Source organism: Dreissena polymorpha, chromosome 11 (assembly GCF_020536995.1).
Source record: "Dreissena polymorpha isolate Duluth1 chromosome 11, UMN_Dpol_1.0, whole genome shotgun sequence".
Taxonomy (NCBI): Eukaryota; Metazoa; Mollusca; class Bivalvia; order Myida; family Dreissenidae; genus Dreissena; species Dreissena polymorpha.
In genome coordinates this window covers 5,780,585-5,801,033 of record NC_068365.1, presented here as the reverse complement: position 1 = coordinate 5,801,033, position 20,449 = coordinate 5,780,585, and the positions used below count along the sequence as shown (strand labels likewise).

At 35.6% G+C, this 20,449-nt stretch overlaps 1 protein-coding gene across 2 annotated transcripts in view; it reads right to left on the bottom strand.

Moving 5' to 3' along the window:
* LOC127849511 (uncharacterized) overlaps nt 1–20,449 on the bottom strand; it is a 53,169-nt gene that overhangs the window by 21,254 nt on the left and 11,466 nt on the right. Inside the window, exon 1 of one of the 2 annotated variants that reach the window (XM_052382117.1) lies at nt 3,090–3,156. The exons of the other annotated variant lie outside the window; for it this stretch is intronic. The gene's annotated coding sequence lies outside the window, so the exon portion shown is untranslated. Of the gene's footprint in view, nt 1–3,089; nt 3,157–20,449 lie in introns of those variants that run through there. 2 annotated transcript variants of the gene reach the window in all.

Here is a 20,449-nt window from a genome sequence, read left to right as displayed (position 1 = left end):
ATCCTTAATTTTCCTGAGACAACTGCAGAAGTTGCTGCATCTGTAAAACCCCTCAGTTTATGGCTACATTTAGAGTGACGACTGTACAAGTTGTTGTGCCTTGGGACGCTCTTATGATTATGACTATGATTATGATTATGACTATGATTATAATTATGATTATGATTATGACTAAGATTATGATTATGATTATGATTATGATTATGACTATGATTATGACTATGGTTATGATTATGATTATGACTATGACTATGATTATGATTATGACTATGATTATGATTATGACTATGATTATGATTATGATTATGATTATGACTATGATTATGACTATGCTTATGATTATGATTATGACTATGATTATGACTATGATTATGACTATGATTATGATTATGATTATGACTATGATTATTGTGACATAACGGTATATGCTTATCGTTTATTCTTATGAAAGAAATTTAAGTAGATTTAATAATAGGGAAATATTTTAATAATATGTTTGAGTATGTAACGTTGCTGTACGTTGCGGGTATTTAAGAATTAACATAACAGATGTCAGTTCGGATAGGAAGTAATGAAGTTTGAAAAAATTGATTTTGGAAGTATGGTTTCATTTCTCCAATGTAGTTCATTTATCCGGAACACATGTTGATTTGTATTAGTCCTTGATTAACAATTTGGCTCGTATTACTTCAAACCAATACATAACGAGTCCCATTTCAGATATAGTATATAATGAAATTTAAATAATTGATTAAATAAGTGTAATTCCAATTTCCCAAGGTACATATCAGATACAAGTTCAGATTGAATGTGTATCGAATGTATATCGGGGTTTACATAATTGATTATAGGAGTGTTAGGTTTCATATTACCAATGAGGTTTGTCCATAGATAACATCTGGTTATATGATCAAGTATGCTTAATGAAATGAGGCTTCCTGTTCCCAAAGTGATAATTGTGTATTGCACTCTTCATCTGTGACATGTGGTAGAGGGTTATTCGAAGGGGTGGGTTTAGTAAATCAAGGGAAAAGTACAGTCAACCAATCATGAATGGGATAGGAAATATCTAAATTTTATGTTTATGTACCCATGAATAAAATGCTGTGGTGTTGTTGTAAGAAGGAAATCCTGCGGTTAGATTTGGAAAAGAACTTTGAGAGTTGTCACGTCTTCTTGACGTGGTGGCAATGTTGGCCGCCACGCTGTAACATCGTACTTCATGAACATTAGAAGCGTTGTGTTAGAAATTATGTAACAGAAATAAATCTCGATGAAAACAGAAATGAACTGTGTTTGTTACTGTGTGTTTTCCACGAACGATACATAATTACGTGACATTATGATTATGATTATGGCTATGATTATGATTATGATTATGGCTATGATTATGATTATGATTATGATTATGAATATGATTATGATTATAATTATGATTAGGATTATTACAATGATTATAATATTGATAATGATTATGATTATGATTATGATTATGTCTATGATTATGATTATGACTATGATTATGATTATGACTATGATTATGACTATGATTATGACTATAATTATGACCATGATTATGACTATGATTATGATTATGACTATGATTATGATTATGTTTATGGTTATGACTATGATTATGACTATGATTATGATTATGACTATGATTATGATTATGATTATGACTATGATTATTACTATGATTATGATTATGACTATGAATTTGATTATTACTATGATTATGATTATGACTATGATTATGACTATGATTATGATTATGCTTATGACTATGATAATGATTATGATTATGACTATGATTTTGACTTTGATTATGATTATGACTATGATTATGATTATGACTTATCTGATAATAATGATGCTGTGTTTATTATTGTTCAGTATCTGATTGACCTGAGAAATACGACTCTGTATGCCTCATTTGTCTGAGAACGCTTTCAATCTCTAACATACACGAGAACGACGACTGAATATTCTGCTGTGTCTGGGAACTCTTACATAGCCGAGAGTCATAACTGTTCAGGCTATTGTGTCTGGAAACAAATCAAGAAACGTATTTGTCGAGTTTTGTAGAAGTTGTAATTGCTCTAGAAAAACTGTACTTTCAAAATGTTGTTTCAAATTGGTCTAGGAATACGTCTAACATCCTTGCCTAATCAATGAACCTGGTGGTTAACCATTTACCGTACTACGATGATTATGTAATTGTGTAACAATTAACGAGTAGTTGAAATACAGCCTTAAAACAAAACTGAAGGAAAGCAATCCGTTAAAGGGACTTGTTAACTATTTTCTTTATTTAAAAAAAAATAACTCACAAAAATGGATTGTTTGGAATATAAAAAATAGTTACAATAAGAAGTAAAAAAAAAGACAAAATAACTAAATGGGTCAGTCCCGGCGTTCGGACACCAGGATCTCTCGAAGCAAGGACGCTCCACCACTGCACCACACCGGTCTTTCAATTTCGACATAAATTGTAAACCCTATGTCGGCGATAATTTCGCTTAATTATTAATGAACAGCGTTAAAACGCTTTATTATTTTTCCGTTTTCGCTTGTGAATAAAGAATAAACGGACATATAGATTTACCATTTCCTGCGTCTGAAGTGTTATCACGTGTTTGAGTATTATGCATACATCCTTTTTTAATATAAGACGATTTGGCTTTATTGCTAATTTACTTAAATGTGAAAAAGTCGTTTTAAATTCATAAGCAATATGATTCGACTATTTCTATTTGTTTTAAACACAGGTTCGGACGTGTGTGCATATATACGTACATGCGTTATAGTATTTATGTTAAATATTCCTTACTATAACGCCCTACATAGAATATGCTTGAAATAAGATGGCACAAACATGACAACATCGACGGCAGAAGAAAGTATAAAATTTTAAAATTATTTAACCTCCACAAATATTTAAATATCCTTCACTTTCGATGTTTAGCCAACGCGGCAAGAGCGTCCCAGTAGTAAATTAATGCATTCTTTTCACAAAACATATGCGTAATTATCATTTACAATGTTATTTCACACAAAGAACGAGATATAACAAACAGTCTACTTACTTAAAATTTCAGTCAGAAAGGAAATGTCCATGATGTGATAACCTCGTTATATAAAGGCCATTTATGGATTAGTGATATATCTATTCTTAAGATGGTTGTTATCTTGAACAAGTTGAAACATAATAATCAATTCGTGATCACGTTTAAACGCGCATGTAGCACAGAAAAATAACAGGGATATCTTATTTGATACGTCCTGAAGAGTTTATGCAAATAGTATTAAAATGAATATTGTCAATATCATTGTTTAACAAGATTGATGATCCAATATTCATTACTAAGTGGACTCCGGATATTGTAAATATAAGTAACTACATATACTTGATAGAAGCCTGTACATATTGCGGATTTGTACATCTCCAAGAAACATGCCATTAATTGGTATCTGGAAAATGTGATTGGAAAACTGCAGTGTGGGTTGAATAGCAATGTTCATTTTGGAAGTGTTGCAGCAGAGGAATGGATATGTTGCTGTTACTACCACCAGTCCCACTACCACTACCACCACTACCAGTATCACTAACAACACAGCTACTATTACTACTTCTACTTTTACTACTACTTCTACTACTACTACTACTACTACTACTACTACTACTACTACTACTACTACTACTACTACTACTACTACTACTACTACTACTACTACTACTACTACTGCTGTTACTCCTGCTACTGCTGCTACTGCTACTACTACTGCTATTGCTGCTGCTGCTTCCACTACTACTACTACTACTACTACTACTACTACTTCTACTACTACTACTACTACTACTACTACTTCTACTACTACTACTACTACTACTACTACTACTACTACTACTACTACTACTGCTACTGCTACTACTGCTACTACTACTACTACTACTACTACTGCAGCTACTTCTGCTACTACTGCTACTGCTGCTACTCCTTCTTCTGCTGCTACTGCTGTTACTCCTGCTACTGCTTCTACTGCTGCTACTGCTGCTATTGTTGCTGCTGCTACCACTTCTACTGCTACTACCACTTCTACTACTTCTACTACTACTACTACTACTACTACTACTACTACTACTACTACTACTACTACTACTACTACTACTACTACTACTACTACTAATACTACTTCTACTACTACTTATAATAATAATAAAAATAATACTGCTGCTGCTACTGCTACTGCTGCTGCTGCTGCTACTGCTTCTACTGCAGCTAATACTACTACTACTACAGTAATTAGTACTACTGCGACTGCTGGTGGTGTTGGTACTGCGACTACACTGCTATTGCTACTATTACTACTCCTGATTATGTTACTACTACAACTACTACTACCACTACAACCAGTCTCACTACCACATCCACTACTACCAGTCTCACTACCAATAACGCTACTACTACTACTACTACTACTACTACTACTACTACTACTACTACTACTACTACTACTACTACTACTACTACTACTACTTCTACTACTACTACTACTACTACTACTACTACTACTACTACTACTACTACTACTACTTCTACTACTACTACTACTACTACTACTACTACTACTACTACTACTACTACTACTACTACTACTACTACTACTACTACTACTACTACTACTACTGCTACTGCCACGACTACTACTACTACTACTACTACTACTACTACTGCAGCTACTTCTGCTACTACTGCTACTGCTGCTACTCCTTATTCTGCTGCTATTGCTGTTACTCCTGCTACTGCTGCTACTGCAACTACTACTGCTATTGCTGCTGCTTCCACAACTACTACTACTACTACTACTACTTCTACTACTACTACTACTACTACTACTACTACTACTACTACTACTACTACTACTACTACTACTACTACTACTACTACTACTACTACTTCTACTACTACTACTACTACTACTACTACTACTACTTCTATTACTACTACTAATACTAATACTACTACTACTACTACTACTACTACTGCTACTGCTACTACTGCTACTACTACTACTACTACTACTACTGCAGCTACTTCTGCTACTACTGCTACTGCTGCTACTACTTCTTCTGCTGCTTCTGATGTTACTCCTGCTACTGCTTCTACTGCTACTACTGCTGCTATTGTTGCTGCTGCTACCACTTCTACTGCTACTACTACTTCTACTACTTCTACTACTACTACTACTACTACTACTACTACTACTACTACTACTACTACTTATAATAATAATAAAAATAATACTGCTGCTGCTGCTACTGCTACTGCTGCTGCTGCTGCTACTGCTTCTACTGCAGCTAATACTACTACTACTACAGTAACTAGTACTACTGCGACTGCTGGTGGTGTTGGTACTGCGACTACACTGCTATTGCTACTATTACTACTCCTGATTATGTTACTACTACAACTACTACTACCACTACCACCAGTCTCACTACCACATCCACTTCTACCAGTCTCACTACCAATAACCCTACTACTACTACTACTACTACTACTACTACTACTACTACTACTACTACTACTACTACTACTACTACTACTACTACTACTACTTCTACTACTACTTCTACTGCTACTACTACTACTACTACTACTACTACTACTACTACTACTACTACTACTACTACTACTACTACTACTACTACTACTACTACTACTACTACTACTACTACTACTACTGCTACTACTACTAATGCTACTACTACTACTACTACTACTGCAGCTATTTCTGCTACTACTGCTACTGCTACTACTCCTTCTACTGCTGCTACTGCTGTTACTCCTGCAACTGCTGCTACTGCTACTACTGCTGCTACTGCTGCTACTGCTGTTGCTGCTGCTACTGCTTCTGCTACTGCTGCTGCTGCTAATGATGCTGCTGCTACTGCTTCTACTGCAGCTACTACTACTACAACAACTACTAATTCTTTCACTACTGCTACTGCTGCTACTACTGCTGCAGCTGCTGCTACTGATGCTTCTGCTACTGCTGCTGCTGCTTCTACTGCTGCTGCTGCTGCTACTGCGGCTAATGCTGCTATTGCTGCTGCTGTTATTGCTGCTACTAGATGCCGCTATTTTACTTAAGCTGAAAACGTTACTATAACACCTTGCTTGCAGATGAAAAAATACTCCCACACCGGTCGACAAACAACATTCTCTCGACGCTCTCTCGACGCGCGACAAATCAGTCGACAGTCAATCTTGACTGTCGACTGATTTGTCGCGCGTCGTATTGAGCATCGAGAAAATGTCTTGTGTCGACCTAGAGATTTTAGGTCGACAGGCGACATTCTCGCGATATATCATATTGACTGTCGACTGATTTGTCGTGCGTCGAGAGAATGTCGCGAGAATGTCGAGTGTCGCGCTCGATGGTCGACATACGACATTCTCGCGACATTCTCGCGACATTCTCTCGAATGCAGCAGTAGCGACATTATCTCGACGCTCAAAACGACGCGCGACAAATCAGTCAACAGTCAAGATTTTCTGCAATATTTTTTTTTCTTAAACCCAGCGCGATATGCCACACTCAAATATTGTTGAGAGAGCGTCGAGAGAATGTCGTGTGTCGACCTAGGGGTTTTTAGGTCGACAAGCGACAATTCCGCGATATTGGCTCGATATATTGTATTGTATCGTGCGTCGAGAGAATGTCGTGTGATTTTTAGGTCGACAGGCGACATTCTCGCGATATATTATATTGACTGTCGACTGATTTGTCGTGCGTCGAGAGAATGTCGCGAGAATGTCGAGTGTCGCGCTCGAAGGTCGACACACGACATTCTCGCGACATTCTCGTGACATTCTCGCGACATTCTGTCGACGCTCAATAATACGCGCGACAACTCAGTCGACAGTCAAGATTTTCTGCGATTTTTTTTTCTAAAACCCAGCGCGATATGCGACACTAAAATATTGACTGTCGATTGATTTGTCGCGCGTCGAGAGAGCGTCGAGAGAATGTCGCTTGAATGTCGTGTGTCGACATTGAAGGTCGACACGCGACACTCAACTTGACCCTATCCGGATTCCGTAGTATACCCCCTGAAATGTGGATACGGGATGTCACCTATTTTCGCGATGTACGCGCACAGATTGTTCCATGCAACATTTTCTGGGTATTGTGAAAAAGTAACAGAATTTTCTTTAAAATGAATCAAATACATGAAAGTATAGTATGTGTTTACACTTGCGCAGTGGTCTGCAATTTATGTGCAAGTTGATTAAAGAGTATCGAACAAATGCACGGAATTAGAATACATTTGGATTATTTCAGTTGAAGTAAGATTTTTAAATGCATTATACTGTTTTTTCCTTATTTAAGTCGTGTCTGTAATTATTTTCAAGCGAAGTTATGTTAGTAAAACAAAATACTCGGAGCGCATGCGTGTGATATCATCACGAGAGCCGCGTTCTTAATGTAAACAAAGTGATCGAAATTAGGTCATGCTCGAAATAAGAAAATCGTACGATAATTGTAAAAAATATTTTTGTATATATTTTGAGTAATCATGCTAAATGTATATATGTTTTTTTGTATGAATCATAGACGAATAGTTCGAACGATATTAATTAATGTGGATTGTTACTTTTCAGCTTTTAAAAAGCAATTTTCAGCATAAAACACTCTTATATATAGTGGAGACATTGGGCTGTATAACAATAATGTCGAAGCTTATTGTACTGAAATTGAAAAAAACAATACGATGACACAATTTTCTTGTTAATACTCGATCATACATTTTTAATTTCACAGATGATTTTTATATCTGTGCCACATAATTATGAGGGCATGGGTCTTCAGTATATAACACATTTAATCCCGATAAATTGATAAAAGGGTTATTATCCCCTTGTATAAAATGGGTACTGTTACCGATGTTAATATCTATAAAGGGTTGATTCTAGTAAGTTGCTTTTTAAAATTGTTCACATCAATATCGAAATGGTAAGAGATAGATAAATACATACGTTATGTTACTAACTGTCGTTTTATGAAAACTGTTTACAGTGTATACACGCATCAGTATTATATTTCAAACTCACATATCAAATTTGACTGTTTTAGTGTATTAATATAAAAAAAGTGAAATGTTTGAACACTTTAAGCTTAATTTTCGCTTTTTTTCGCGCGTTTTCTGCGCTAATTAAAAGTTTTCTTACATGTAACTATTGGTTCTTCTTGATGTGTTGGTTTCAGTACGGTCATTTCTACATCATTCTGCGGGATTTCATAATTTAGAGGCAAAGCGGGGAGCCAGCAAGGAAGAAAATTGTGCAAGTAGAAGATAACGATTCTTGAATTGATGTCGTTGTCGTTGTGTATGGGTAGATAATTATGTGTGCGTTTATGTGTGGAACAGAAATGGTATGTTCCCCTGTTTTAATTAATGTGGTAACCACTCCTTCCAGCTGCGTTTTATCTAACCCTCGGGAACAATTGTGTAATTTATAGCAACAAGGTGATGTTGTGACATGGTAGCAACTCGTGGAAGTCGTGGTAACGACATCACATCAGAATGCAGGTTGTATAGCGTATGTTTAGTAACGCCTTGTTAGGTTGATCACACAAATTATCAAATCGGTATTTTAAAAATGCCTTACAAAATAGTAGAACAACATAAATTAAACATGCACATAAAATATAAAGAAGTGAAACTCCAGCTGCTATGGCAGTATTGAATTTTCATTAAAACAATTAGTTGATCCTTTATTTAAGGTAAGTGACCGATTGCCCAAACAGTACAAAACAGCACAATACAGCACAATACAAACCAACATAAAAACAAAATATGAATAAAGCTGGGGTCACCGCCTTGAAACGGTCAATGCAAATCATTGGGGGTTTAAACCTGGTTATAGAGCGCTCAACCTCACACTTGGCCCAGCAATATTCATATTACATTTAAGTGTAAATAAAATTTAACGTCATAGCATTGTAACTCAAATTAAACAATAATAAAAGGGAATTAAAACGCATTCAATTTAATTACTATTTAATTACTCAATTGCATTGAAGATACAAGAGTAACAGAGTTACAACTTTTTGACGAACGATCAAATAAAACTATTAACAACTGTCAACTACATTCCTTCTTTATAGAAAAAGATTTGAGAATATAGCGTCATGGAGTTAATATCTCAGATAATCATCGCGCAAATACAGGAAGAAGCAGCAATAATGGGTGTAAAAATTCCATATTACATAGCTTGGTTGTTTATGTGACTGCTAAAAAAAAAAAAATTAAATCAAACAAGAAACGCCTATCAGAGAGAAAATATAAATAAAATGGAACGTGTCTTGTCTGTTCCGCCGATGGCTTATGGTGATGGTTCTTCTGTATTTAACTTAAAATCTTGCTGCTGCTCATGTTTGTTTGTTGTTTTTTTGTAATTTGTTAAATCAGAAAACAAGCAAAGTGTGAGTCGGAGTTATATATTGCGTTTGTCTACAATGAGGAACTCACAGACACGATTATCTCTCTTACTGCTGATGTTCTTGGTGAGTTATTATCAAATATCAGTGTCTTGTTGACTCTGTATAATGCGCCTGTGACTAAGCTTTATAGGTATTTCAAGAACAGAGAAAACTGACGTTGTACATATTGTGTATGGAATATAGCACGTAAAATAATTCTCTTTTATCACATGCTATACGCTGTTTCCCATGTAATACAACCATTACATATTTTTTTTAGTACACATGTGTAATACAACATTTTTAAGCTTTTAAATTGGCTTAGTTTTCGTGTATTGACCAATCGCATTTTGTTATTTTGCTGAAATGACGTTGCAACATCATATGACGTCACGAAATGTAAACAACATTCAGGATTTATCATTATGTTTGCGTAAATATTTGATAAAAAAGAACTGACACTCGTTGTCATATCATACCATATTTTATTAAACTCGTCCAGGAAATTCGTTAGTAAGCTCGCCAAAGGCTCGCTTACTAACACAATTCCTGAACTCATTTAATAAAATATGGTATGATATGACAACTTTTGCCTGATCCTATATATATTACACGATATGGGCAGAAAATGCCTATTTAAGCATCGAGCATTTTTATAGTGCGTTTCTCTAATAGAGATTAAATGGTTTCTCAATCAAACATTATTTCTTTTTTGCATCACAGGTCTTGCCCGTGAACCCATTTTGGAGATGCTGGGGAAATACTGCTAGACCTACTTACAGAAACGAGGCTATGACGAAATGCTGCGAAATCTTGGAAACAATATTATAGAATTCCTTCAAAATCAGGATTCCATGTACGCGCTCCAAAAGCGAGATTTCACGGATGTTGTTGCGCCATATTTTCGGTGCGATGAAGATTCGACGACCGACAGAATGAGCCCCCAGTATGACTCAAAGCGTTCGGGTCTTCATTCTGTGGTGAAAGTAACGTATGCGCGTACATTGTGAAATCATTCTGCTCATGTAATCTAGTAAAGATGTATTCAAGAGTCAACGCGTCACAGTGTGTAACATTGTTTGACACAGCTTTTCTTTTTTAATTAATGCTAAACCTTAAACATTAAACAGACTCTTCTTAATGTCTCCTTATTTCAACTGAGTATCAGCATCAATGTCTTGTGAGGTCGCAGTGGTGTAGTGGATATGGTGTCCGCCTAGCAATCGGGAGATCGCCGGTTCGATCCCCACTGGAGCGTTTTTCACGAAACATGTTTTTCTATTAAGAAGTAGAGTGGTGCAAAATTTTCTAAATATGTCCTTATTATAGGGCATTCACCCTACATTCAAATGTAAACACGTACATTAACATTGCTATGCTAATTACCAATATGCATATTTGATTTGTAGCATAAAATAGGACTCCCTAAAACAATGTTTATTTTAAAAAAACTATACTGAAATGCCATTTATATTCGACGGCATAATTTGTGTTTGTTTGTTTTTTGGTTTTGTTTAATTACGTTTTCGTAGATACAACCATTATTTATTACACTTTTTAAAGGAAATTTTAGGAATATTAGTCGGTCATTTGCCGATGCTTTGCTGAAGTCGTCATATTTAAACCTTAATAAACGCTTTGGAACTTTATCATAAACATTCGCCATTCAATTAAATTTATTGATACTTACATAAAAGGAATGTAATTCATATACAAATGATTCTATTGCTTAATCGAAAGCATGTAAAAGTACCCCCAATAACGCAATACGCAGCACAAGAAACACCTTATTTTCTGTTTGCGGGTAAATATAATTGTCATTTTGCCATTTTGCTATTTGTCTTTTTAATTGAACGAGTATCTTAGCGGAGGAGGGGGGAGTATAGCATTATATTTTGGGAACCAATTAAATTTTCATAGTATTGTATTTTTTTAATTGTACCAGCTGGCAACAGCGCTGTTCTTGACGTCGTTTATTTCCTGCCTATGGAGGCCTTGTGCGCCCCCAGTGACGTCATAATTCTCCTCAACACGCTACAGACGACTTTTGACAATGTCACGAAGATTCACACTCTAATAAAGTAATTTCTGTAAAATGTTGAGAAATATTTATTGATACAATCTATAGTGGCTCTAACGTTGTGATTGCTTTACTGGGAAACATTACAGATTTATAAGTACATAACATCCATTCACTGACATCGTCATTACTTGCATAAAAAGGCAGTAGAGACAATTTGTATCACGAACCCTGGATGGCAACTATCATGAAAATGGAACTAACATTGTTTTAATCTGATGTAAATTCGTACATTTCTTCACACTTAATTTAGTTTGCAGTTAAGCGGAATAAAAGCGCTTTGGAAAACAGGGCTTAATGCATGTGCGGAAAGTGTTCACAATTAGCCTATGCAGTCGGCACAGGCTAATCGGGGGCGCCACCTACCGCCTAAACTTGATTTTCGCTAGAAAGAGACTTTCTTTAAGAGAAAAATACCATAAAACCGGAAAGTGACGTCACTGATAAGCGTGTGTATACAAAACCGGCTAATCTTGGACGACACATTACGCACATGCATAAGCCCCGTTTTCCCAGAGCAAGGCTCAAACATTTAGGTGACTGATTCTCGAACGAACGCAATCTTACTCCTATTTCAGGTCGAGTCTGTCGGGGACGCCTATCTGGCGGTTGCCGGCGTCGGCATCAGTGAGAAGAGGGAGCAGGATGTGGAGAGGGTCGCCATAACCGCTCGGAACCTAACCTCGCCCCTGTATGGTGAATCTATCCAGGTAATGTTGTGTTTGGTTCTTAATTATTTAGAATTGCTATCTTTAATGGCTGTCGACAACACAGCATTGGGCATGCGCATTATGGGTAAGGACCTGACGTCGCCGCTTGATTGCGAATCTATCCAAGTAATGGTGTGTTTGATATTTTTATCATTTTAAACGCCACCGCTAGATAGCGAATCTATTCAGGCAATATTCTGTTTGATATTCTGTTATTTAGAATAGCTGTTTATCATGTTCGTGGTTATAACTAAGAAACGATTATGATGACGTCATTTAAGTATTTGCTCTTCAATCCTTTTATCGCCAATAGTATAACAGTCATTATAGAATGCGATGCCTATACTAGATTGCTATTTTAAAGAGACTTCCTTTAAATGAAAATTCTTCAGATGCGGAAAGTTTCGTCACTGATTTGCACGTGCGGATTGCTATGAAACAACTAATAATGTCCAGGCGTTTTAATATTCAAGGTTTTCTACAAATTTGAGCATAAATCTAAAATCTTAGTTCGAATCTTTTTGTACACCAATGATAAATGTCTTTTTTTGCCGAGTTGAGAGGCAATTGAATGTTGTAAACGTATTTCCTGTTGAAAAACTATATTCTGTCGGAGGACGATTTGCTCGAGCGTTCACACAACAACCTGGAAGTGATGTAGGACAGATGGCGGGGTTTGCATATGCGCGGAACAACCGAGTGTATCCGATCGCTGAGAATATTCTTCAGGTTGTTAAAAACGTCATTGCCGGTTAAGACATGTCACTTCCGGTATTTGGAAATTTTGATAGATCTACAAGTGCTGAAGCTGGTGCTCTCAATGAGGGATGGGTAGTAATCAAACGGGTTTGATCAAAGTTGAGCGTAATTTGTGTATATCTCATTATATACGTTATTATCATATTTGAGCGGATGCGTAAGAATGGACAGAATGGACATAATGGTCATACACCTTTATATAATTAAAGCCTGCAATTCGATCGGAAATTTAACGTAAAAGATGTTTGATCGATCGTTTGTTAAAAACTACTTTGAATTTGTTGCAGTCAGAAAGTGACGACTGTTCCTTGTTATTGTATTCTTAAACAACAACTATTACCGGTTATTATCGTCAAAAATATAACAAATCCGTGATTTATCAATATGAATTTCATTCCACGTTTTTCAGGCTTATTTTGTTACCGTTTCAGTCAAAGACCGGTTACCGCTGACAGCGGATCTGGATGGCTGCAGACGAAGTAATTTCCGATCAAATCGTAAATGGACAACTACGCACGGTCCAAAGGCTTATAAGTGCTCGTTGATAATGTTCGGAAATAACTTAACTGGTATTCGAGGTTCTTGTTACCAGGGTAAAGGTATGCAGCTAACTCTAACTTTTGCAAACACAATATAGATATAAAGATGTCTTAAAATTGCTCGATCATAGACACATGTATTTAATTGTTTTGATGGTTTTCTTTTTTTTTTATATTTGACTCGATATTTTTGTTGTGTTTTTTTTTTACATATCAGTATTAAAGCCCCGTTCCCCAACATGCAATAACTAAGAAAATGCTTCTTAAAACAAATCCAAATTCATCAAAGTCGGTAAAATAATAAAATAATAACGATTTGGTAAACAATAAACGTTTATTTGCACGCAAAAGATGCCATTGGTGGAAATCGTGTCATTATATTTCTTTTTTCTGCACACGGCTCTTACGAACATAAACATTATGAAACGCATTTCTTACACACACATCAGATTTATTAAACGACTGAACTTGTTCAGTAGAGAACCAGAATTTATATGGTTGTATGTAACCTTGATCGACTGAGAAATGTGCAAAATTCGATCGAGCATGATGGCGAATAAACGAAATCGCACACGTGTTGTTTTGTCGAATTATTATAAAAAAGTATAGTAAATCTTTGTTGGTACGGACTATTAAAAGATTAAATCGATCCACTAGAACGGAACTCTAGTTTTTTTTGTAGAATGTTTAATAAGTCTAGTATGAATAGAAAGTACAGAATAAAAATACTCTTTTTATCATCCATCTCGGGAATATCACATTTTTATTACACTCTTGTTTGCCACTTAGATGGTGCTTCATTTTTTAGGAAAACTAAAAATAGTTGTATATTTTAAAAGTCTTGATTTTGTTCTTTACCTGTAATATATATTTGAATGCATAAATTACTACCGACAGTTTTTACTGTGTGACACACTCGCACATACTAATCAACTGCGGAGGGTATTAAGTTATCCATTTAACAAGTTCCCAAGTTATGGTATATTCAAACAGAAAAATCTGCGCAGGCAAATATTAATTTAAGAAGAATTTATCGTTTATAACCGTCCAATTAAAAAACAATATTGATTTTTGGTTGGAAATACTGAAATCACTTTAGGTTAACTCGTGATGTAAAACAGACACACCGAAACACAAAGACTGGATCAATTTTCGATAAATAGCGACACTATGGAAATAACTGTTAAATGTTGTTTAAAAATAGCACCTGTGCTAAGAACTACATTTTACTATGCGAACTCGCAGGTACATTGTATTAATAGGAAGATTTCCAGATACGTAGAATGTTATCGTGTTATTTATTTTCAGGAACATGAGCACGTATCATATTAGTATATTTGCTTCGCTCTCGAAAAACGGGGCTTAATGCATGTGCGTTAAGTGTCGTCCCACATTAGCCTCTATTGTTCGCACAGGCTAATCTGGGACGACACATTCCGCTTCTATATAATTTTACGTTTCGATGAAGTCTCGTCTTATCGAAAGTCCAGTAAAGACGGATGTCCCTGATTACCATAATTTACGCACATGTTGTCACGTAATTATGTATCGTTCGTGGAAAAGACACAGTAACCAACAAAGTTCATTTCTGATTTCTTTGCGTTTTATTTCTGCTTATTAACACAACACAACGTTTCCAAAATGTTTGATAAATACAAGATACATGCGAAGCCCGCAACGGGCCCATTCCGCGAAAGCCAGCAATAATGCGATTTGTATATATTCGGCCGTTCAAGTAAGACTGTCTATAAATATAGATATAAACAACGAAAGCTTTGATAATTGTTATGTGTACAATTCTGATTGGCTGTGTAACGTCACGTGTCTACATGTACAATTCTGATTGGCCGTTTGTTAAGTCACGTGTCTGCAACCTAAATATACGTATGCAACGGACACCTAACGAATACATACGGAAATGACCGAAGATTGGCACATACGGTAAGCAAATATTCGTGTCCGGTAATTATAACCCGAGGCTAATGATTTGTTGATCCAGATGGCTGCCTATTTAAGATTGTATGAAATGTGGTACAAATTTCGATCATTATATAAATCCAACAATGCCCCAAATGTGCGTTTTGTGTGCGTTATGTTACACAACTTTCCCCCTTAATTTGATTTTTTTATATTTTATGATTTAAAAAAATCTTTTAAAATTTTACTATTGAATTACTAATTAAATAAAAAAAACTACATTCATATAAACACACTCAAATGATGGAAAATATGCGGATAACAATATGACTTCCTTGACAAGCATCTCTGCTGAAATAAATAACATTAGTAATTGTTATACAATTTTAATGTCAATCAAAATGTTGTGTAGAACATCATCTGTTGATCGTTGGCCATCTGTACATCTGGTGTCGTCCATGTTGTCTTGAAGTTGTAGCTCGCGGCGAATACGATGTTTCATTGAAGTCATTGCCGCCGTCATGAAGATAAGTCGATTGTAGGTTCGTCCGTGGCGATTGGAATGCGTTTGTTGATTCAGCTCTGCTTTCCGATGTTTAACTTGCGTCGTCGATTGTCGTTTCCGTTGTATTCATCGTTGTTGATGTTTTCGTTGTCGTTTGTACTTTTGTTGATGGCCCCAGCGTCTTCATTTCTCTCGGGACATTAAGATCTTCTATTGGCCATAATGCTCACGAGGTATTAACTATAGCAGTGTTCTCCTTGATGTCTTAGGCCTCGGAAGTATCATTCCAAATGCGTTATATACGCACGTCAAACAGTTGAACGGCTGCATCTACTCTATAGTGTTTAACGTCACAAGTATTGTGTCCAGTGTTGCGTCACTTGTTGTCCTTCAAAATCTTCTGGCGTTGGTCTTCTTTTAGTGATAGAACCAGGTATTCACTTTGAGAGTAAACGCCGTGATGTTCCATTCTAATTATGTTGTTTGTTTCTTCTATTCGTTGTGGAAGGCGTTGTCTCGCGAAGTCGCTCTTCTTCGGCGTTGTCTTCAAATCTCGATATTTTTATCTGCGTCGTGGTGATACAAGTATCAGATGTTCAAAATCATGGCAAACATTTATAAATATCCCCTTAGTTATTGTTAAATATCGTCATGACAACTTATTGTGATATCTTATTCAAAAAAAAAATTCTTTACAACGAAAAAATATTAGTCAATTCCTCAAAACATACTTCGGATAAGTACATGACAGTTTGACATCTGACAAGCCATTTACTTAAAATGACCTGTGTACCGCCTTAGGCTGTCATTTTACGCACGTGCAGCCAGTAAATTTTTGACAGGCGCGCGCCACTTTATTGACCTAGAGTAATGGGTAATGATAGACGTACCTGTTCATATCATGGTTTCATAAACCTCATATTTATCACTATAGTTTTGCCGTTGGGCATAGATTTATTGACATGTTTGACCTGTGCACTTGTAAAAATGCGCAAATATGACAAGGCAGACTTTTATATATATGCATTCATAATATAAGAACACGTATCGGTATACTTCAAAATTCAGGTCTTTGCTCCTAATCGAACTACTCAAATAATTCTTATGCGACATCGCATCTTCTGTCCATAGCGTAATTTGCTTCGATGGCACAGGGATAGATTCTCTTACTCATGAGGACGCTAAGGTTATCAGAACCTCGGGCTCGGTATGTCCGAACGCTGATCAGTCAGCCGTGCTCATAAAATATAATTGTAACCCTTAAACAATTATATTAGAAATTTAATGCGTACATATCGTTATATTTTAACTGCGCTATACGCGTCAGATCGCATTAAATTCTTACTTAAAATTACTCAAGACCTTCAATATTACCGATATCCTACATATATTTGCAATCAACACAATGACGTATATACATATTTACAGAATATTTTTTTAAGTGCCTGCCCTATTCATATTCGCAATTACCATTACTGTTCTTATTTCCTATTTCTTACTTTTACAATTCTGAAACTATTTTTAAATTTTCCAATAATTTTATTTATTCGTCCTCTTTAATTTTCTTTATCATTCTAATAAACAAAACCCGCCTTATTTTCTTTATTAAAATAATAAACAAAACTGTTTTGAATACTCTTATTTTTCTCGCACATTTTAATTTAATGAAAATTTACAAACATTCTTACAATTTAAAATGTATTGGTATGCAAAAAAACCCATATGTCCGTACATAATCCTATATTCTAACAATACCAAAAATATATATAAATATTATTTAAATACTCTCTGTGTGTACACCTTTAATTTAATGATTTCCATAACTCATAAAAATAATGTAAAACTCAAATATCTCTTTTTATTCTCGATTCACCGCTATTTATAAAAATGTACCGATAAATGCAAAATTGGCATGATTTTTATATTTGCAAAATTTGTTCATACATAATTTATTATCATCATTATTATGTTTAACATCTAACTACATAAAATTCTTTAAAACAATTCTTAAAAATTTCGTTGTCATGACGCCTTTTACTTTCATTTTCTACTTTATAAATTTTGAAATTCCCTCTCCAAGTTTGCCATAATTGTTTTAAACAACTGACCTGAATTCATGTCGCGTTGTGGTTGTGATGTTTTCATTTTTTCGGCACGTGATCGCACTTGTGATCGTACTTCGGTCGTATCCATGGTACACGGCTCCATAAAATGTACTGTGTAGCGTAATTACAATTACGTATCGTTCGTGGAGAACACACAGTAACCAACAAAGTTCATTTCTGATTTCTTTGCGTTTTATTTCTGCTTATTAACACAACACAACGTTTCCAAAATGTTTGTCAAATACAAGATACATGCGAAGCCCGCAACGGGCCCATTCCGCGAAAGCCAGCAATAATGCGACTTGTATATATTCGGCCGTTCAAGTAAGACTGTCTATAAATATAGATATTAACAACGAAAGCTTTGATAATTGTTATGTGTACAATTCTGATTGGCTGTGTAACGTCACGTGTCTACATGTACAATTCTGATTGGCCGTTTGTTAAGTCACGTGTCTGCAACCTAAATATACGTATGCAACGGACACCTAACGAATACATACGGAAATGACCGAAGATTGGCACATACGGTAAGCAAATATTCGTGTCCGGTAATTATAACCCGAGGCTAATGATTTGTTGATCCAGATGGCTGCCTATTTAAGATTGTATGAAATGTGGTACAAATTTCGATCATTATATAAATCCAACAATGCCCCAAATGTGCGTTTTGTGTGCGTTATGTTACAATGTATTTAGCCCCGTTTTCCTAGAGCGAGGCTTATATGAAGTGATAACGTGATGCATTTAGCCCCATTTTCCTACAATGATGCTCATATGAAGTGATCACGTGACATGTATTTAGCCACGTTTTCCTAGAGTAAGGCTCATATGAAGTGATCACGTGCGGATTTTATGATAAGTTTGTAGCAATTTCTTCGACATTTACGCTAGAATATTATTACAAAATCCATGACCGGCCTTATAGCTGTAGCATCCGTACATCTCCAGTCTGAACGCAGACCTGTATGACGTATTCCACGTTAGGGGATTCACACGGAAGTAACGTGCCGTAATCACTATCGATAACATTTCAATGTGAGTTCCCCTATCCGTGTTACCGCTTAGCATCTAGAAAAAAGGTTATAGTAAGAAACTTTTAAATATTGAATCAAGGTATTGTAAAACGTAAATTTAAGAAACTATTACTGTTTCTGTCGTACCCTCTGCGTGCCGATTTGTCAGACAGCATATTCATTTCAGTTTAAACAATGGTTTCAGTAAAATGCATGGGTCATTCCTCGGAAATTTTGCCTTTTTACCTCATACTATATGCAATTGGCAAAAAATTTAGCATTAATATTCACACGTGTAACAACGGTTAAAGTGGATTTATGAAAACAGTATTTCTGGCTAGTGAGCACTGCACATCCCGTATTTAAATTGATCTACCTACGACACGTCATGTTAAAGGTGGCAATAAATGCACCATCATAAATCGAAAAAGCAAAACAAATAATAATAAATCCTACAACCGGAGTACCGGACGGCGACGATGACGAGCAAACAACATGATACCAGTATATCCTTTACAACTGCTATTGATGTTAAACCTAACATTCAGTTTCGATCGTATATCCTAAGAGCATTTTCAGTCGTACCTGTGTATTTCCGGTATAGTCTGTGTAGTTGTAGAAGTGGTTCCCGTCTATACTGTACTGGATGTAGAAGTACTGGGTGAAGTAGTTGGCGTATGCGTACTGCACACCGACTGCGAACACATCCGTCTCATTGCATTCATTAACCTCAATCTTGTTGAAACTTTATCAGAATGTTTATCTGGACGATATCTTGAAAGAATTCGAATCTTTGCACCACATTAATCCAAAATTAGATCACCGGGCTAAATCTTAGAAAACCCTTCTTTACCAGTCTATAAACACATCATTTAAGACTCAATTTTCATGAAACTTGGTCAGAATATATCTAGGCCGAGTTGGAATTTGGATTATGTGCGTCCAAATCCAGGTCAAAACCAGGTCAAATCTTAGAAAAGCTTTGTTACCATTTAAGAGGCCACGTCTATAACTCAATATTGGTGAAACTTGGTCAGATTGATTATCTGCGCGATGTCTAAGCCATGTGCAAATCTGGATCAAGTGCGTCCGAAAACTATGTTCCCATATTGATTCTTTAAAAAAAAAAAGTGTTACCACTTTTGATGATATTTGTTCAGAATGGGTATGCTTTTGTTTATGAATACAATAATCGATCGAAAAATAGTTTTTAAAGTTGTGATCTATAACAATATCCTTTTGTATGCACCTTCTATATAAAATACTAATAGTAATACTATAACTAGTACTAATAATAATCTCTTTATTTTCTCAAGATAGCTC